Here is a 10,044-nt window from a genome sequence, read left to right as displayed (position 1 = left end):
CTATGTTTGTGTTAGTTATCAAATTTTTCCTTCCCAATATGCACATTATGCACAACTTCTCTTTTTCTTTACTTTCTATCAATTTTTTGGACTTACCCACCTTGTCATGCTTTCCATCCATCATCTACTATTGTCCTTGTGTTGTTATAATTTTTGACTTGTCCATCCTAGCATGCATATTACTTGACCTTTGACACCTTAATCAATAGTATAAGTTTTGTGGTATCCTTGAAGCCCAAACTTTGGTATTCTCACCTTTGTTGTGTTTGACTCCAACACATGTTGCAATGTTTTTGATGATATATTTTGGTGCCTTAAGTTATTCCAATTTTTTTTTCTTGCCCGGGAACATTGTTTAAAAGTTAATGATGTGAATTCACATGTGTACATGGCATTAAATGATAAAAGTGGCATTGCTTTCACTGTGAAGTGGTTACTATATGAGATTAATATTTGTAAGATTTGGTATCAACCATTCCTATGGAACATATAAAAATAAATATGTCTACTCAAGGAGGATCATCTATCAATATTTATATGCAAAACACCACCAGACAATGTTTGAGTGTGGATCTAAGGATGAAAAATCACAAATCTATATGAGATTAGAGGATGAAATCATGTTGATTTCAAAGGTTAGAGGATGACAACCCTTTGGTTGAAAGATGATCTCACTCAGATGTCATAATTGAGCTTCATTTGGTTGTGGATTAGTTGCATTGTATGTAATTTTGGTTTTTAGTATGCAAATGATGGTTTATTATTGCTCATTGTTGTTGTAATTTGATATTATTATTGAACATTTGAATATACTTAAATTCTATTCTGATAAAGAAATGATTGGGAGTTACATTAAGTTGAGTTATCGTTTAGAATGTAGCAGTAATAATTTGATCTAACCAATAGTTGAGCTACTTAAATTCTATTCTGATAATATCTAAGTTAATTACTAAAATTGATTATCCCAAATACTTAACATTTCAAAAAGGGTTTAAAATCAATTTAAATTCAATTTTGCATAGTTTTAATAGATCAAGACATTATGGGGAATGTGCACTATTGTAAATCAATTTTACAACTAACATCAAGATCCATACTCCCAAAAATATTTCAAATATATGATCCAAAAAGAACAATTGTTAAAACATATAAATTAATATCACATAAAATTCAACACCCCGCATCAACTGTAAAATTAAAAGGCATATCCTATATATTTACTTTCTCAAAATAATTATAATTATTTAATTTATGACATATCATTAACACTTATCTAATCTACAGTTATTTATATTTAATGATATGGATTTATTTATTTCCCTTTACATATTTGTGAACGTTTAATAGATGTCGATCAATGTGTTTTCAACAATAATTTTTTTAATTCTTATTTAAAAGTTGATGACCCTATAATTAATTTTTCTAATAAAATTTATTTCTATAATAAAATTATAAAGATATTATTTGACATAAGGTTTGTTTTTATCTAATTGACTTTCACTTAACCATACTCTAACTTTTTATAGTTGTGAAAATATTTTGTTATAAAATGTTTCTTTAAAACTCTTCAATTCAATTGATTTGTTTGGCTCATTGGAATGTTCAAATATATAAAATATTATTTGGATTCTCATGTTCACATGGATTTAAATATTTTTTCTTTCACACCATTTTATTTCATTGAACTACAATGTTTCCAAACTCTTGTAGGGGAAGAGCACCAGTTATTGGCCATTTACCAATAACGTTCGCTCCTTGCACACCCAACCCCAATTACTAACTTTAAAGAAACAAAAAAAAACTAATATTCTATTAATAAATTTCACATGTACTAATAGTCACCCATTTTTTAGCATTTTTGGACAATAATTGACCCATTTTGTGTACCTTTGTTGATACTCATATAGCACAATTACAGGGGCATTCGTGTTTAAGTATTGTCAAAATTAAGTGCACAATATTGGGGCATCTTTAAGCAAGTACTGAGTGAAACTTTGAAATGTATGGTTTATAACCCTTGCATGCATAATGAATTCCATGTTGTGCATCGTTACTACCCAGAAGACAAAACAATAGCTATAAGTAGTTAAGTCAAATGCAAAGACAACAAAAAAAAATCAAAATCTGATGTACAATTTAAAATCTATTGATGCACAAAGTTATCTATAATGACTACTGGTACACTTCCCTACTTATTTTTGAATAATATATTTATTATTGAATAATACATTTTTTATTGAAACAAAATGTTTCCAAAATATTGTATTTATTTATTTATTATTTTTGCCTATTTAAATGGCTTTAGACCATCAAAAATTAGATTTTGATGATAATTTTTGTAAAGCGGAAAAATCGAACCCTAGTCGTTCTCCCCTCCCCAACTCCGAGGAGAGAGAAGGGAGAGTCACTAGGGTTGATGGTTTTCACTTAGGGGAGACTTTACATTCAAAAGAGGGATTGAAACCCACAAGATCCAATCCCACGCAATGCAAGATTGGATTCTAAATGAGTTTCAAGGGTTAAGACATCAAGGATACCCTCTTTTGTAAAGAAATGTAGATAGAAAGATTGAACTAGGAATGCATGTAAAGTAGGAAAGATTCACTTATAAACAGAGATAGGAATATGATATGAAGCTGCGGACCTAGAATTAGCAGTGAAATGTCGAGACGGTGTTGTTCTGCAAATTTGAGCGAAATTTGATAGGACGATGGCGCCCGGCGTGCACACGGTCCTCCGAAAAATCCGCGAAATGAAGGTGGATCTGTTCGTCTCTACACAAGGATTCCAGATCTTCAATTACATCCGCGTACCTGCAACCTACACACAGAAAAGAGAGGACGATTGGGGGGTTAGGGATGAGGGGTTTGCCTTTAGGTCAAACCCCGGTTTTGGAATTAACCAAGAAATGAGAATGCTGTCAATGTAAATGTTTGTAATGTAAACAAGTACTGATACCTTGTTGTAAGAATGTTTGTATTCTTACATGCGAAGGTGTATGTTGTATGTTGTATGTTGTAAGTTGTATGTGATCTCCTCTTCAATGGTTGAATCCTTGTCTTGAATGCAACACTTAGCCTTGAATGGAGACTTAGAATAATCCTTGTCTTGAATGCAACACTTAGCCTTGAATGGAGACTTAGAATACTCAATTGCTTGAAGGAATGCTTGAATGCTTGAATGCTTGGATGCTTGAATATCATTTTCGCCTCTTTTTCATCTATGTCCTCCTCCCTTTTGAGAGGGGAAATGTAGTTTATATACTTGTCAATTAGGGCTAAAAGACTGATTTTCCCGACCTTAGGCCGACCAGGAAATGTTATTTTCCAATTTGCAAACTTAAAGACCCGAAGCCCCATAAGAGACCGGGCCCAAAATAGGGCCAGGGACCAGGGCGCTGGGCGCCATCCCACCTCTAGGGGCAGCAGGGTGCAAGGAGGATTAGGCCAGGGTGCTGAGAAATGCAATTTTTGGTGTCATGAACAAGTTTCGGGGTCTCCATCCAGGTTCCGTGTTGCATCGCCATCGTGAAGACCCAAATGTAGTCAAAATTGCAAGTGTCGCAATTTTAGGACGCTACATTTAGCCCCCACTTTAGCGGGAGTATAAGCGTACGCTCATACTTCCGATAAAGTACAAGGAAACAACATTGAAAAACTTTCACCACGTCAAGGAGGCAAGATACACCAAGCCCCCAGTGGACTAAGGATCTTACGACTCCAATTGACAGAGTAAAAGGGAAGATCACGAGGGAGAACCATGACTGTCAGTAGTAAGGTTCCCTCACTATGAGTCATGTAAGAAAGATATCAAAAATTTTCAAGGCAAAGCTAAGTTTGTCAAGAAATTTTCAAGTATCTTGAAAAGATATAGACGGGATGTATGCCCCCCTACGTTAAAGCGATCGCACACGCCTCACCGGGGGTGATTGCTTTAAGGTAGTGATACATATAAGAACTGAGAAAGGAAAGGAGCACGTTATCACAAGGATTTAGCCCCCAAGTGTGAGATAAGCCCAAGGATAATAGACACAAAACACAAAGCACAAGGTGACTTCGCTTTCCTCGGGGTCAGTATGCTGTATGATAATTCATGTATATCATATGTATGTATGCATAATTGTTCTTCATTCCCCAATCAAGGAAGGTCACCTAGAAGAAGGGAACACATGTGTCTTTTGAGTCAACATGAGAGAGACCAAAAGAGATCTCAATGCTTTGCATCGTCCTCAAGTAGACAACACTAAGGACAACAAATAGAAGAATGAGAATAACACATAGAAGAAGTAACGAAAGAGAGGAGGAGAGAATCTGCTACGCTAATGAACTAGTCTAGCACGTCATCTACCCCCCGATCTTGCTGATCAATATTTCGGGAAGGCAGGAAACATGCTAGAGGAGGAACATCCAACACAGCAGATGGAGCTATCACAAGATCCAAACAAGGGCTATGTTCATGTTCCGAGCCACGTTGTTCTTGTCTAGGAGCTAGGATAAGTGCTTTAGAAAATGCGTTAGATAAATGGTTATCAACATCAACATATTCATATTCAGTATCAGAATGAACAGGAGTAACATTTTCATCATGAATAACATTTTCATCTATATCATCATCAAGATTTATAAAAATAGGATCTTTAACTCGCACAGGATCAAGACCATCATGCATCTTATGTTTAGGAGATTTCGGCTCAATCGTCGGCTGAGGAGAAAATGGAATAATACTGACTGAAGGTGTTTTTGGGGATTGCAAAGTTTGAGAAGCAGCTGCCTGAGCTCTAAGACGACGTTTTCGTCAGCGTTCACATGCAGAACGATTTCGTCTAGTCTTAGTAGGAAGTTGCGAAGATTGAGGAGGAGGAATGTTCTCATCCTTTTCAATTGGGTGTTTAGGTTGTGGTCTCTTAGGTTGAACAATAGGAGAAGAGGAAGGTCTCTTCTCTCCATAATAGGAAGGAGGAGGAACTGCTCCATATAAAGGAGGAATATTTGGTTTAGGAAGGAGACCAAGCCCATCATGACGAGGAGGTATAGGTCTACCTTTAGGAAGTTTATTAGATATAGGCATAGTCACATTCATAGGGATGGGTTGGGAATCTTCTTGAGGAAAGACATTGGTTTTATCTTTCAAAGGAAGAACTTCCTTCTCAAGAACAATAGGAATATCAAGTTTGGGTGTTCTAGGTTCACTTAGAGATAGGATCATATCTTTTTTCCACTTTTGATAAGATTTAAAAAGATGATCACTTCGTGGAGGAAGAGATTGAAATTGTTTAGGCCAAAAATAATCAATAGGAACGCTAGAAGTTCTTTTGGCAGGTTTAAAGAGACTATGATTGATAGTAACAACTTCACCATTATGGGGAAATTTCAAACACTTGTGAATAGGAGAAGCAATAGCTTTCATGGAAGATAGCCAAGGATAGCCTAGCTTCACATGAAATTGTTCGGACGATGGAATAATAGCAAAGTCCACATCAAGGGATTTGTTATGGACCTCAATAGGTAATGTAATAGAACCAATTGTAGGAGAAGAAAATGCATCAAATAGTTTCACAACCACATTTGTTTCATCATAGATCACTTGATTCAATTGCAAAGTAAAAAGAAATTCTTCAGTAATGATATTAACCATACAAGAAGGATCAATAAGCACTCCACGACAAGGTGTATTTTTGACTTTTGCAACTATATATAAAGGACCATCAGGTGCCCTGATAGTTTCACTGGAATCAAATGTGATGGAAGGTTCTTTAGGGATTTTCTGCTGCTCCACAAAGTTAATCACATTAGGAGTCATAGACACAAGATCATCAGGTGAGACAGAGGAATCAGTAGTATCAATCGCATTAGAGGTATGAGAAGGCAATGGATCAGTAAAAATCTGAAGATTTTGGTTAGGAGGAGCTACAGATGTATTGCCTTTATCATTCACACCAGAAACAGAGATAGTATTATTATCAATCAAATCTTGAATTTTACCCTTTAAAGCAAAACATTTTTCAGTATCATGCCCAGGATGACGATGAAATTGACAAAAAGATTTGTTATCAAAATAGGGTGAATTAATCTTTGCAGGATCTAATTGCCTTATAGGAGGAAGAGTAAGCACATTTTGTTCCAATAACTTGTTCATAATACTATGCAATGATTCATTCAAAGGAGTAAACTTTCTTTCTTTCTTGAAAAACTTAGAAATAGGAGGCACACCTGATGCTGCATTCACATTGTTGTTGATGATGTTTTCATTGAATTTAATTGACTCTCTGTTCGGTTTAAACTTCCCAAATGGTTGTTGACTACTAACACCCTTATCACTCGGAGCCATAGGATTTGCTTGTTCCATTTGACTCACAGTCAGTTGATAATTGTGAAGAGTTGCGCACAACTGTTGGAAAGAAGTAAACTCAGAAAACATGAGTTTTTCTCTAATGTCTTTTTGTAAATTAGAAATAAAGATTCTTTGAATATCATTGTCAGGCACTGGAAAAGAAATTTGAGCATACAAATGCTTATATCTACCAATGAAATCAGTCACTTTTTCTTTAACGCCTTGTTTACAATGCATTAAATCAATCAAAGTAACCTTAGGACTTATATTGTTTTGAAATTGTTGAATAAAAGCATTTGCAAGTTGTTCAAAAGAAGTAATAGAATAAGAAGGCAACGAGCAATACCATTGTAGGGCTTTATCTCTTAATGTTCTAGTAAACAGTTTTGCAAGCAACCTTTGGTCATAAGCAAAATCGGTACATATTGTTTGAAATGTCTTAACATGTGTTAGAGGATCACCCTTACCATTACAAAGCTCCAAATGTGGAATTTCAACATGTTTAGGGGGGATAGCTCGAACAATGTCAAGAGAAAGTGGGCTCCCAACATCAAATGTGGGCACACTAAACTTAGATTGATTCATAGAGGCAATTTGTTGCTGTAAAGAAGAGACAGTTTGTGCAAGATTGTTAATGGTCGCTTCAGTCGAAGAGTTCATATTAGACGTGTTAGATTGTGATGGAGGTGTTATGTTATTGAAAGAAGGTAGAGAGTAAGGTGGTGGGACACTATGATAGTTAGTCATAGGAGATGATTGGAAAGGAGGAACACTACAAGGAGGAATGGAATGATTAAACGAATTGCCCCCTTGCGTCATGTTCATTTGTGGTGATATAATAGGAACACTTATTGAAGGAATGAATGAAGAATTTGGATTGAATGAAGGAAGAGGATTGATTGAAGAAGAAGGATTGCCCCAATGACTGGTGATCATAGGAGGAATGTCTTGTATTGAAGTAGTCATTATGTTTGATGTAAAAGTAGGTATACTAGCAATAGGAGTTGTCAAAGGAATAGAATGATTAACTTGAGTAGGAGGTTGTGTATAACCTAAAGTTTCGGCACAACTTTTCATAGGCATCACATTCGAATCCACAATGTGTGCGATACCACGCAAAATATCAATTCCATTCTTATCACTTTGAACCATACGTTTTAGACCCTCAATTAAGGAAAGAGCTTCACTATCAGGGTATTCTTGAGACATCCATTGTCGAAAATCATCAAATTGGTTATCCAATTCTGAAAGTTGTTCTATAGAAACCTCATGGAGAGCTTCTTCATCATTGAGAGGATTAGAGTTATTACCCATGTCCTCGTTAAAAAGGCCATTCAAATTAGGTTCCATCTCCTCAGTAATTACACCTTGGAAGGACTTAATTCTAAGGCTTCGTCTAACGGGAATAGTGTAAGTAGGGCTTATTGTTGTAAAACTCATGCACTAAAGAAAGAGAGAAGATTTTGAATTTTAGAGGTAGCAAATTTCAATAAAATTAGCCAATCTCCTAGATTTAAGCTGTTAAATGCAATCAGGACAATCTCTCGAAATTTCGGAAAAAATGTCCGGGACCGTGGCGAACGGAGTGCACACGGTCCTCGCAACTTTTTTCGAAATTTTCAGGGATGAAAGTTATGATGATTTTAAAGCTAATCTGAAAAAATTGAGTGATTTTACGATCTGTAGATAGGCCAAATTAAAGTTGCAATCTCAAAATTGAATCCTACAAAGATTGTTGAAAAATGCAAATTTTGAATTTTGAAAAAGAGAGGGAAACTGAAATTTTGAATTTTATGATTTTAGAGGGAATACTAAAAGCAATGCAGGCTTTGAAATTTAAAAGTTGACTCGATTTCATGCAAAATTCAAATTTGAAAGTGGAAATCAAAGTTGTTGTAATTAAACGCTTAATTTCAAAAGTCACAAACTGCAAAAATTTGAATAAAGCACTGAAATTTTGAATGAATGCTAACACACTTTTCAGATTTAAGACTGTAAGAAACACAATTTTGATAAAAATTTCAATTTCAACAATTTTTGAATGATTAGAAATCTCAATCCAAGCAATCGCTAGACCAACTTTGACTTTAATTTTGAAGGTGTTAGAATTGATAAAATCAGCCAAAATTCTGGATTTTAGCAGAAAAATACAGTAAGATCTAGCTCCCGAAATTTCGGAAAAAATGTCAGAGACGATGGCGCTCGGGGTGCACACGGTCCTCGCAACTTTTTTCCAAATTTTCAGGGATGAAAGATATTGTGATTTTGTTGCGGAATCCAAAATTATAGCCAATTTGGAAGCGTTTTGATTAGTGAAATTATCAGTCAAAGGTTGAATCAAGAGGGTTCTAAAAATTAGGGTTTTGACACTTAACCACTTAATTTTCAGAATTAAAGCACAAATATGAATTAACAATTTGCAATAGAAGGGTAGATCTAAAACAAGCATTAACAATTAAACATTTCACAAGTTTAATTACTTAAAAAGAAAATTTTAGGGTTTTTATGCAATTAGCCTCTAAAATTTGCAAAAGATCAAACATGGAAATGTGATTAAGGAAGCAAATTTTTCAGATCTAACCATGAATAATCAGAATGAGGATGTTCACGTCGGGTTCACCAAAATGTAAAGCGGAAAAATCGAACCCTAGTCATTCTCCCCTCCCCAACTCCAAGGAGAGAGAAGGGAGAGTCACTAGGGTTGATGGTTTTCACTTAGAGGAGACTTTACATTCAAAAGAGGGGTTGAAACCCACAAGATCCAATCCCACGCAATGCAAGATTGGATTCTAAATGAGTTTCAAGGGTTAAGACATCAAGGATACCCTCTTTTGTAAAGAAATGTAGATAGAAAGATTGAACTAGGAATGCATGTAAAGTAGGAAAGATTCACTTATAAACAGAGATAGGAATATGATATGAAGCTGCGGACCTGGAATTAGTAGTGAAATGTTGAGACGGTGCTGTTCTGCAAATTTGAGCGAAAGTTGACAGGAAGATGGCGCCCGGCGTGCACACGGTCCTCCGAAAAATCCGCGAAACGAAGGTGGATCTGTTCGTCTCTGCACAAGGATTCCAGATCTTCAATTACAACCGCGTACTTGCAACCTACACACAGAAAAGAGAGGATGATTGGGGGGTTAGGGATGAGGGGTTTGCCTTTAGGTCAAACCCCGGTTTTGGAATTAACCAAGAAATGAGAATGCTGTCAATGTAAATGTTTGTAATGTAAACAAGTACTGATACCTTGTTATAAGAATGTTTGTATTCTTACATGCGAAGGTGTATGTTGTATATTGTATGTTGTAAGTTGTATGTGATCTCCTCTTCAATGGTTGAATCCTTGTCTTGAATGCAACACTTAGCCTTGAATGGAGACTTAGAATACTCAATTGCTTGAAGGAATGCTTGAATGCTTGAATGCTTGGATGCTTGAATATCGTTTCCGCCTCTTTTTCATCTATGTCCTCCTCCCTTTTGAGAGGGGAAATGTAGTTTATATACTTGTCAATTAGGGCTAAAAGACTGATTTTCCCGACCTTAGGCCGACCAGGAAATGTTATTTTCCAATTTGCAAACTTAAAGACCCGAAGCCCCATAAGAGACCGGGCCCAAAATAGGGCCAGGGACTAGGGCGCTGGGCGCCATGGTCCTGGGGGACCAGGGCGCTAAGCGCCCTAGTCCAGAAGGACCAGGGCACTGGGCACCATGGTC

Source organism: Cryptomeria japonica, chromosome 3, assembly GCF_030272615.1.
Source record: "Cryptomeria japonica chromosome 3, Sugi_1.0, whole genome shotgun sequence".
NCBI lineage: Eukaryota > Viridiplantae > Streptophyta > Pinopsida > Cupressales > Cupressaceae > Cryptomeria > Cryptomeria japonica.
Note: the sequence above shows the minus strand (reverse complement) of the source record.